Genomic DNA, 12,443 nt, shown 5'->3' with positions numbered 1-12,443 from the left:
TTCCTTTTTTTTTTTTTACTGGGGCGAACAGATTCAACGTGTTCTGTGTTCCTTCGTGAACATGTTGGCGACGAATCCAAAGCAGTGGAGTCCGTGGCGCAGAAGCAAAAACGAGTACGTAGAGGTCAACAATAATAGAGATTGGTCCACTCGATCGAGAGTGAGATTACAGGCAGGCAGCTGGCGAGTGTGCCCTACTGCCCTTGCTAAAATAATGCGGGCGCTTTCCCATCATGGAAGCCAGCGGAGGCCGCGCTGCAGCTGCTTGGGCTTGGGGCAGGGGGGATCCACCGAATCGCGGCCGGGGATTCGCGTTCGCCGCCACGGGGGCACACGCGATGGAAAAAGGTAGACCAAAAAGGCCAGTTTTGGCCGCATCCGCCTCCGCCTCCGCCTTTTGTCCCCCAAAAAAATCCCCAATCCCGCCACGACGACGCGCCCTTGCTCCGCGGGGGAAACGGCACGGCGCTCGCGCGCGAGCCGGGAAGCAAGCACGGGCGCGCGTCTCGGCTTCGGCCTCTCGCGCCGCGCCCACAAGGCGTACGTGTGCGTAGGCAGCCGCGGCGACTACGAGATTGGGCACCGTTTTCGCGCGCCTTTTCTGCGGCTCGTACGTCTCCCGGACTCCCGGTTCAGAGCAGCCCAATACTAGATCTAAATCATCTATAACCAATATAATAGCCAATTCATATAATAGTTACTTACTATACTATTAATATCTAGTCTCACATATCATACGCACATTACATCTTAGACTCCGTGCTGCAGCTGGCTACTGATATGTAGCACGCTGCTCTTCTCTCTCTTTCTTTATCTTTTTAAAATATGTTTATAGTTACCTTATAGCTTGTTATTATACCTGCTCTCATAGGCTCACAGCTGCAGGTCAACTCGCGCGGCCTTGTAGGACGGTGAGGGACTTTTCAAGGTGGATCGATGATCTCTGGTCGATTAATTATCTGGTTTGCCGAAGGTTCGCCCGTGTCGCCTCGCTCCAGGGCGACTCGGGCGGCGACGCCAGCCACCACCGTCAGCCCCCCTCCCTCGCCTTCTTTGCCTCGCCGCCGCCCGAGCAGCCGCCGGCAAAGCCAGGCGGCGGCAAGGACGGCGGCGGCGGGGCCTTCTTTCTCCCTCGCGCCTCTACCTGTCGGATGGAGCTTCGAAGGGGAACGGACGGAGGGACGGAGGCGGGGGTCTTCGGTGCCGCCGGCAGCCGGAGGCGACGGATCCAACGCCAGTGGAGGCGGATCTGGCCCCCGCGTGGCCAGTTCGGGAGGGAGCGGCGCCGGCCGCGTCGTTTCAAAGGCCAGCGGAGGAGGTCGAGCTGCCGGTGGAGGAGGCCGTGACGGCCGCGGAGGTGGTTGCGGCACAGGAGGAAGAGGCGGACGAGGTGACGGCGGCGGGGCTGAGGGGCGGCGGCGGTGGCGAATGGTGGTGGAGGCGGCGGAGTGCAGGCCAGCGGCAGCGGGGATGGAAGGGGGCGGTGAGGAGGGCGACGGCGGGCAGGACCCGATCGCGCCGGAGGCGGATCCAGCCCCCCAGAGGGCGGATCTGGTGTAGGGCGACCTCGCGGCAGTGCCAGCGCTGCGGAATTTGCGGCGTCAGCGGCAAGGGCGCAATGGCGATGGTGGCAACGGCGCGGAGCTCGTGGTGATGGTGGCAGTGGCGGCTGGTCGGCGGCGACAGCACGGTGGTGGATCAGCGGCAACGGCGGAGGAGGTTGAGTATTTGAGGATGGCGACAGCGAGGTGGTTGGGTGTTCAGCAGCAACGGCTGCGGTGGCGGTGACCATATGTGCGGTCACCGGAGGCATGACGGCCTCGGACGGCTAGCCGAGAGCGTGGCAGATGGCTGCAACTAGCCGGCGCGGCATCATTTGGAGGAGGGGTCGGAGATCGGCTTGGTGTAGAGAGGCGCGGGCGGCGGAGATGGAGGCCGGCTTGGCGCGAGAGGTGCGGCCGATGGAGGGAGGCCGGACTGGCGCGAGAGGCGCGTCCGGTGGAGGAGGCCGGCTTGGCGCGAGAGGCGCGGCCGGCGGTGGAGGAGGCGACCTCGGTGTGAGGAAGAGCTGTCGGTGGGTGTGGCGCGGTCTTCGACGCACGAAGGCTGGCCGGCGGGGGCCGCCGGTGCAGGGGTCCCACATGTCGGCAGAGCTTGAGCGGTGGTGGAGCATCGGAGCGTCAGTCGTGGATTCGCTGGTGGTGAGCAGCGGGTGAAAACCTAGCCCGGCCTTGGCCGGACCGACATCGATGGTTCATTCCCCCTCTTGAGGGTGTTGCCGTACTGTCTCACCCCTCATGGGTGGTTGCCGGGCGTAAGCCCAGTCTTGGCTCCTTTGAGCCCCGACAGACGGCGGTGGCGGTTTTTCCGTCACTTCTCTTCTTGAAGACGTCGTTTTGGCATTCCCTCGGGGGCGATCTCGTCTGTATTTCTTTGTTGGTCTAGCGGCGGTCAGTTACGCTTAGCGGCGGCCGATTCGGTGATAATCTTCTCCCGGACTTGTGTGTTAGCGCTGTCGGTGTGTGGGTCGTGGTTTTCTTTTTCCTTTTTTCTGGTTACAACCTTTTATGGTTGTAATCTTATAATTTTTTCCTGCCCTATCAATAAAACTTCGCACCGTCTCGTGCGAGTCGTTAAAAAAAATTAATTATCTGGTTTCCAGGAGGACTTACGGCTGGAGACTAGAGGTTGCGACATGCGGGTCAATTGCGCCACGTTTCTGGGAAGCTAGGTGAGATTGGTATGAATCCCTATAGAATCCGCTGTACAATTCCGGATGGAGCTGCTCCTGGATATGATAGCTGTTGACCGTGGGATGGTCTAGGTTGCTTGTAGTTGGATCATAAGATAGTTATACATGAGGAGCGGGCTAATTAAGGTCTTGTTTGGATCCCAAAAAATTTTAGCCAAAAACGTTACATCAAATGCTTAGACACATGTATGGGGCATTAAATGTGGGGAAAAGAAAAAAAACAATTACACAGTTTGCATGTAAATTGCGAGACGAATCTTTTAAACCTAATTACGCCATGATTTGATAATGTGATGCTACAGTAAACGTTTGCTAATGACGGATTAATTAGGCTTAAAAAATCCATCTAGCAGTTTACAGACAGAATCTGTAATTTGTTTTGTTATTAGTCTACATTTAATACTCAAATGTGCGTCCGTATACTTCAAAAACTTTACACCCAAAGAACTAAACACACCCTAAGTTAGTATTATGTGTTCTCGATATAGAAAAGACGCTCCTTAACCTTGTAATGGTTAACTAGCTGGGTAGCTCGCGCAATTGCACGGCTAGCACCCAAACAAAAACATATATTATTTTAGTATGATTTTACTTTGAGTTTAGACTTTAAAAGACCGAGCATTATCATCCTCGTGTTTCTAATTATATAGTTTTTAAAAAGTCATATCAGTTGCTACCCCTTACTTATGTCATCTCATTTTTTATTTGCTTGCTCGATCTACTACTATTTCTATTCATTCTCTTGAAACCTTTAATAATTAGATATTATAATTTTTGGAGTTTATTGTCACGTTGTGTTTTTAATTTCGTCCCGTCAAACGTTGACATTATACTCCTCTACTGCCCATCCACTGTCTTTTCTCTTTATTGTCATTGGGATTTTAAAAATCGAACATAATTACCATTTGGGTTCATTTTTACTTTCTAGAAGTCCCGCCAAACCGTCAGCGGCTTTGCCATTGTACTCCTCTACGGCTCGCCCACTGCCTCCCTTCTTTATTGTCATTGAGATTTTAAAATCAAACATGATTATCATTGTTTTTTTTACTTTTTAGAATTTTCGAACCATTAAAAATTGGACCTTATAGTTTTTAGAGTTTATTGTCTTGTTGGGTTTCATTTTTTATAAATTTTAGAAGTCCCGTCAAACGATGCCACTATGCTCCTCTACGGCCCATCCACCGCCTACTCTATATTGTTATTGGGATTATAAAAATCGAACATAACTATTGTTGGAATTCATTTTTTATTTTCTAGAAGTTCCGCCAACCATAGGAGGCTCTGCAACTATACTCCTATACACCCCGCCCGCTGCTTCTCATTTTTATTATCATTGAGATTTTAAAAATTGAATATGATTATCAATGAGGTTTATTTTTTTACTTTATAGAAGTTCCGGCAACCGCCTTGCCCGTTTGCTTCACGGTCTGCCTGTCGTCCCTCCTTTTAATCGTTATTAGGATTTTATTTGGTGTTTTATTAACAATATTTATATGTCGTATCAACCGCCGCCACTCTACTCTTTTATAGACCTGTTACTTAATTTATCTCGTCAAGTGTTTTAGATGGTCTTTTCTTTCAATAGTTTTTATTTTTATCACAAATTTTACTTATTTATAAATTGTATTCCTAATTCAAATCTTATTTTTATTTTTCTAATTTCAGAATTTATTTTTTTTTCAAATTTTAGTTAATACCGTATGTGTTATTTTAATTTTTTTATTTTCAATTTCAGTTGTTTCAAAATTGTATTCCTACTTGACCTCTCTTTTAATTTTCTAATTTTTGATATTATTTTTTATTCCGAATTTTAATTAATCTCGTATTGGCTTACATGGATTCTTTTTTCAATATTATTTATTTTTAATTTCGAATTCCAGCTAATTTTAAATCGTATTCCTACTTGAATTCTTCTTTTATTTTATTTTATTTTTATTTTTTCTAAATTTGGATTTTATTTTTATATCTATTTCAAATTTTAATTAATCTCGTCTTGGGTTCTTATATATGGACTCTTCTTTCAATATTACTTATTTTTAATTCCGAATTTCAGTTATTTTCAAATTGTATTCCTACTTGAACTCTCCTTTTTTTTTCTAATTTTGGATTTTATTTTATTTTTATTTTGAACTTTTATTAATCTCGTATTGGGTTCTTATATGGAAACTTCTTTCAATATTTGCCTATTTTTAATACTAAATTTCAGCTATTTTTAAATTGTATTTCTACTTGGACTCTCCTTTTATTTTTCTCTGATTAATGTGGGAATTTCTAGCCCCCATAGCGAGCGTGGTGCTCCTTTTAAAGTGGTTTTAATAATATAATATTCGACTTTTGATCAATCTCGTATTGGGTTCTTATATGAAAACTTCTTTCAATATTGCTTATTTTTAATTCCGAATTTCGGCTATTTTTAAATTGTATTTCTACTTGGACTCTCATTTTCTTTTCCTCCGATTGATGTGGGAATTTCTAGCCCCCACAGCAAACGTGGTGTCTCCTTTCAAAGTTGTTTTAATAATATAATATTTGGAATTTTGATTAATCTCGTATTGGGTTCTTATATAGAAATTTCTTTCAATATTGCTTATTTTTTAATTTCGAATTTTAGCTATTTTTAAATTGTATTTCTACTTGGACTCTCCTTTTCTTTTTCTCCGATTAACATGGGAATTTCTAGCCCCCACAGCGAACGTGGTGCCTCCTTCCAAAATTGTTTTAATAATATAATAGATTAGATTAGACCCCACACTCATTTTTAATTATTGGGTCAAGATATATCTTTAGTACCTCCTTCCCTACATGCGTCAAGGGGGGGGGGGGGGGGTAATTAGTATGACAACCGAAAGACGAGTATCTGATAGAACATGAGGAGAATAACTTATTTGTACCCAATATGATAGAAAGCTCATGCATGATGTGAAGTCGGGTAGTACTAGTTGAGTTGTAAATTCATTCATTGCTACATCCTTAGAAGACTTTGTCTCAAAACCTAAACTTTGGATTAAAGGAGAGGAGCTTTGCAACCTGAGTTCAAACACAGATTTTACAACTCTAGTTAAGCCACTTTGTCGACAACTTTGGCTACCATCCATGTCCATGAGGTCCATCGTAACCAATACAATTGAGCTTTTCACTTCATATTTTATTAGTTGTTTTCCTTGTCTTCGCCATTAATTTGTCATACAATTGACGGTGCTGGCATACAGCAACACCATCTCTTTCCAGGTTTGTTTTGACCTATAATTAAAGGGAATAGTTAAACATATGATCTTAGTGTTAAGTTGCAGGTCGTTGGAGTGTTGGGATAACTCAAGTGGACTATGTTTTTTAAGAAATAATGGTGGATCCATTATTTATTCATGTTTTTTTTCTTCAAGTATACGAAGGAAACCAGGAGAGGTTACAATAATATCATATAGTCATTACCAAGGAGCCTATTGTCGAGGCCACAGTTACTCTATTGTCCTTTTAGTTGGTGATAAATCGTTGTAGCACTAATGGTAATGACTTTGGAGATTGGTAGTATTGGTTGATTGTATCGACTAAATGTCGGTTGGTTAGGGAAGGGATACATACACCTATCCGTTCTTAAAAAGAGAGATAAGGTTAATTTTGTGGTCGGTAAAATTAAACTAACTTTTTACCTAATTGGAGATAACCCCCGAGCACCACCAACGCCTATAAATAGAAGTTAACACAAAGAAGAGAGGGACACTGAACTCTCTGTACTAAACCCTAACCCTAATTGCCAGATCGATCTGAGCATTGGAAGAGATTCATGAGGCGATCTCGGGAACCGTCGATGGTGAAAGAAAGAGAAGATGAAAATTGAAGGAAGAAGAAAAGGAAGAAACAAAGGAAGAACATAAATCAATGTCAAGACCGATGACATTTCAAGCAGGTTATAAGTGAGATTAAGAATTTCGCATTAAGCAAAGATTATCATGTATAGGCTAAACAATAAGATCATATAATTTAGTAGACTCCAATGGTTAAGGGCTATTATTTCTCAGTAACAAATTTTCTATAAGTTCATTTCAGCTGATACTTGGCATGAATTGGACAGACTCCATCAAGTCATAGATCGACTATTGTTAGTGAAATCATTTATAAATATTGATTAAGTATGTTTGTGAATCTCTTTTTTTAACACGACCCATTCAAGAGAGTATGAAGTTTCATGTTAATATAGTAGAAAAAAATTGCAATACTTAGTCTTAGCGGACTATAAACAGGAAAAAAAACCAACTAAAAGTTTCATATTCAAATCTCTTTACAAGATATAGCTAGATTATAATCGACAAACGTGCTTACGAACTTTTTACCCTCTATGCATGAGGAGGGGGGAGGGGGATCATGGGACCCTTCTTGGAAAAAATAAATAATAGACCGTGATGGGGTGGTCCAACTTGGCGTAAATGTCCAAGTGGCATGTGTTGGATTAATAACTATAACAAATACACAAATATATTGAATTTTGCTACTTGCTTTGATCAATTTGCAATCATTTTAAATAAATTGAGTTGATATTACAACTGCTGGTACCAACATGTATTACTGTGTAGTTGGTGGCTAAGCACTTTTGAGCTTTTGGAACAAATAATATATCCTATCCCCAGCTTGACATCCCCACATCAAGACATTGAAATCTGTGGAAAAAGCTCACAAATCTATTTTCCTTTTATCGTTCTATTTTACAATTTGTGCGGCCATAGCTTGACTACGTATGCAACTGGTTTGTGTAAGCCGGAAACATGGCTTTCAAGGCTAACACGGTGTCAACATTTTCAATGCATCCAACTTTTGCACAGGTACAAGGGAATTGATGCCACTCCACTGCTTTCCATTTTCTTGGGATCAAAAGGAAATGGGCAGAAAACGACTCCAAGAAACTGGGGTGTGGTGGCTGCTCGTCTATATATACTTGTCTACTTGAAAAGGTCGAATTAATATGCGTGACCGCAGCAGTAGTGCTATGGTATGGTTAATCCACAATAATAGCATATGAAACTATCTAAGTTTCGCCATTTACCCTATTCATAAGTCATAACCATGGAAGAAGAATTGAGCTAAGCAGTCTCAAACCTACTAAATCTGTGACCAATATAATGATCATGTTAATTAAACGATCGAAGTTGGATGATGATGCAGTAGTATTTTCAGCTTAGGTGAAAAGGTAGCATTTCGTGAACATATTTATCCACAAATAACATGAACTGGACAGCGGGCATGCAGTCCCTTTTGATCGTGATGCCAAACATGTCTGATTAGTTGTGAAGAAAGGTACCGGAAGAACAAACTCAGCCACAAAGCTTTGCAAATAAGAACACACATTGAAGAGGAAAGGCACTGCCCAAGCGAGTCAAAGGGCAAGATGTGCATACGGCTTTAAAGGGCGTTGTTTTCATGTGCTGCACTTTTCAGCCAAGCATGGGCATGCGTTGCACTTTGCTGCTGATAAGGCAAGAACAACTTGGCACACGCAGCCAACCATTCCTGGCTCCACAAACGCTCTGGACTCTGGAACTTTATTGATGAGAGATATGCTAGAGTTGATGAAGAAGCCCCATGATTTGTTTATACCTCAAATTGCCGAGATTGCATCGAATCGTCACGAGCTGAAAAGCATAAAAATATTAATTGTTTGCAGCTTGCGAGGGACAACGATCGTTTGGTCCTCTCTGCTTTGCGTGCTCTACTGAGGAATCAGCTCAATCAAGTACAATTATAGGAGGTAATTGCACGAGCTAGGGCATACTCCTTCCCGTCACAAATTCAGAATTAGTATCCTGAAACCATGTTTCTTTTTTTCTTTCGAGGAAGCTGCAGTTTTAATCACGTAGTAAACAATGCTATATTACACATCGCAAGCAAGAATTATTGGTGAGAGCAGAATCTTTGCTTTGAGATCGCGGCATGTGCTCAGCGGACACGGAATCGATCACAAAAGTTAACATTTGTCCTGTTGCTCCTGATCATCGCGATTTTCTTATGATATCTTGCGATCTCCATCGCGTCCGGTAGGATTATTATTCTCTGGAGTCTACACCAATGTGCGGCTTAAAGAAAATAGCGGCAACCTAACTACACACAAGTTGCGGATTCATCAAAAGTGCACCTCTGATAGAAGCTCAAGCCATGCATCATTTGTTAAAAAAAAATAACGTCGCACGAGTTGCGCGCGCGAGATGGCCTGCGTACTTCCGAATTCTCAACGGCAAATTGGACAATTGGTGGCAGGGCCGGCTGCTCCGTCCAGCTTTGGAATCACACAGTCTCCAGAGATTTATTTATGTTTCTCGTTTTGAGATGGAGCCTGCAGAGATGGTATATATGCTACCAACACAGAAACTCTCACCACGGAGAAGAAACAGTAGGAAGCTGACGCCATCGGGCCAACGTTTTTGGGCCAATCTGTCACTTCAAGGCATGTGCTGGTGGTCCATAGCCACAACCTCATGGGCCATGGCCCATATGATACGTCTGATATCAAAGCCTTCTTCCGATGGGCCGAAATCTGGCCCATCCATGTGGAAGTCAGGTTCTCCAACTTCCTACCCCTATAGTCTACCGTAATTTTGACATTTTGATCTTTTACTAAACTTATTCCATAGCTAGTGCTTGACAAGAATTATAACCAGAAACAGATATTTACCTCAATGCCATAGACCTTGGCGCTGGGGCCCAACATGTGGTCACTAGGCCCATTGGCACTGAATCGTGAAATACATTATAAAAAAATAATAGGCTCAAATACACGTGATAGCTTGTGTAGTGTAGTGGTAAATGGTAGAGACCTACTTTTAGTTATAGTTTTTGTCATGGTTCATTTATAGAACTAGGTGATTCCCCGCGCTTTGCTATGAAACATATCGATAAGTATATGTTAAATATTGTAAAACTGATAGATAGATTTGTTAAAATATTGTGGAAATGATATGAGAGATGATGATTGGATATGCTTGCGTTTTGATTTATAGAATTAAATAAATTGTAGATCATATTGTATGCTTGCATGAGATTAAATATGTAATTATTGTTAGTGGGTGATGATGTGGTATGGTTGCATGTTAAGCTTTGGACTTAATTGGCTTTAACTTTATAGAAAGCATACATAAGTTTTGTGAAAGGGCTAGAATGTTAAAATTTCAGTATAGTCTAAGCTATTTTAGATGTCTAAGCCCAACGATGTGGGCCCTACTTACTTAGTTTGGAGTGGGAATAAGTCTATTTTTCCTCACTCAGATCTTATCCTTGGTTGAATCACGTCCCTCAACCGAAAAACAGGGTATAATACCTCCTTCAGCTTTGAAAACCATGGCAAATCACCTCCCTTGGTGGTTTCGCTGGCGGTTTCATCCGACCTATGCTGACTAGCTAAGTCAGCTTGTGGATCCCACCTATCAGTGACTCTGCTCTTCCTCTATCCTCTATTCCATCCCTCGTGGGCTCGTGGCGGCAGTGAGACAAGCACCGAATGCCGGATGCAGGACACCGGAGCTGGGAGGTCGCGGCGGAGGCGTTTTGGCTTTGTCCGCGTCGGAACAGTGACGTGTGGTCCACGACCGCATCCGTGCGCTGGGCGAGGTGAGGCGACGACACTACCAGCCGCTGCTCGGCACGACAGAGGCACGCCGGATGAGGGAGGTGACCCTGCCGCCGCCGTCGAGGCTGTGACGAACATGTCAGGTGAGGCCGTCTCCGTCAGGATGCCAGTCTGCGTGTAGGAGGAGGAGAGGATGGGGATGAGGCGACGGAGGAGGGGCGCGGGAAGGGAGGCGACGGCGAAAGGGAGAAGAGGCGGCGGCGAGGCCAACGAGGCGAGAATGAGGATGAGGCGGTGAGGTTTCTTCCCCTCTCCTCTCTCTCTCTCCGCTCCTGCGAGCTCTTGCCGCTCTGCCGAGCTCTCGTAGTCCGGCCACTCCCACCAAGATCCCGCCACCCCCGCCGCTCCCGCCTCTCCCGCCAAACTCCCGATGCCCCGCCTCTCCCACCGCCCCACCGCCTCCCGCTGTCCTACCGCTCCTGCTGTGCTCCCGCCGCTCCCTCTATGCTCGCGCATCTCTTTCCATCTCGCTCGCTGCCAGGGATAAAGTGGGAGGAGTAAGGTAATTAACACATGGGCCCAAAATTTATTTTGTTGTTTTACTAACTGACATGTGAGTCCCATTTAGGTTTGTTTTTATTTTAGTGCCATGTCGATGCCACATGGGATAAAGTCCAAGTCAACTTGCCACGTAAGGGCCACGTAGGACGAAACCACCTCCGAAACCGCCGAGGGAGTCGATTTGTAACGATTTTGGAAGTTAGGGGACGGGTTATACCCAATTTTGCGGTTGAGGGATGCGATTCAACCAGGCGCAAGAGTTGAGGGAGGCAAAGTGGACTTATTCCTTTGGAGTGTGAAGAAGCGCTCGCTGTTACATAACAGGCCCTAATTGAGATCCCACTGGATGGGTCGCATCGTAGGTTCGTAGCCCATGGAGATATTGTAGCTATCCGCACCCATTATTGTCTTCTGACCTGTGCAACGAGAAAGAAGGTTGCACGTAAATGAGAAGTACAAAAATTTTCAACAGGCAACGACTACAGTCTGCAGGCTTGCATGCAGCTAGTAGAAGTTTGACCTTTGTCCACGTTTGCGAGACGCCCAGGGAGAGTGACCTCACCGCTGGTGCAGGTGAGCTACCCTGCACAGACTGATGGCAGTTGACCCTCTCATTCACTCGCTGGCATCGGCATCGGCCATCAGCCAGCCAACACCCACTGATAGAGATGTGAAACTGATTACTAGTCGTGCAGTGGGTGCAATTAATCCACTGTTTAACCCCCCCCCCCCCCCTCGCTTGGTCGCGTTCCCGTGCCTTCTAATGAACATCAGTTGATGTGATTAAGTGAAGCAGTAGTATTGGTACTGCTTCAGTCTTGCAGATGATATGTCTTCCTCAAGGCTAGGTCCTGCTCTGTAGTGTGCAGTCTGAAGATCATAAATTGTGCGGTTGTGCATAGCAAGAGCGGCGCTTGCCATTCACTGCACGCACCCATACCTTCACAGTTAACATACATCAGCCATGGCTCACCGTTCATGCAAAGGCCAAATCACATGCTAAATTTTGGAGTAGGTGATATAACGCTACCACACCAAAATTTAGTTCTTATCTCGTTGACCTCTTCGTTGAATCCATGGGGCAAAAACAATTCTAAACTAAGCATACGACTGGACGATATTTCACTTGTTCTTTCCAGCATTGCCATATGGAACAAGATTAGATTGGTCAGGTGTACTTATTGAGCAATAATGATATCCAAAGAATACATGTGGGCCAGATTGATTGGCCGGCCCCAGGTGACTGTGCAGGCAATCAAACTGTTGCGTGATAGCCAGAAAATGGCTAAGTGTCAACACTCTATAGAATGAATTAGAGCCACATATTAAACGTTTCAGAATCTCGCCTTCTTTTTCCTTGGTGGTAGTATGATTAAGCAATTTAAGCCTTTCCAAGTGCTCCTATTGAAATTACTGATCCGATTGACGCCACGTACGAATGTCGTGGAGATTTTATACTCGCCTAAAAGCTCATCGCCTCACACGTAGACACGGGCATAGGCAGTAATGTTATCTGATTTGCCGTCCCCGACATGTCAAATTCGTCATTAGCAAAGCCTGTTATAAGTAGCTTATCCTCTC

Source organism: Oryza glaberrima, chromosome 2 (assembly GCF_000147395.1).
Source record: "Oryza glaberrima chromosome 2, OglaRS2, whole genome shotgun sequence".
Lineage (NCBI taxonomy): Eukaryota > Viridiplantae > Streptophyta > Magnoliopsida > Poales > Poaceae > Oryza > Oryza glaberrima.
The sequence above is the reverse complement of the archived record's forward strand: the minus strand, read 5'-3'. Positions refer to the sequence as shown.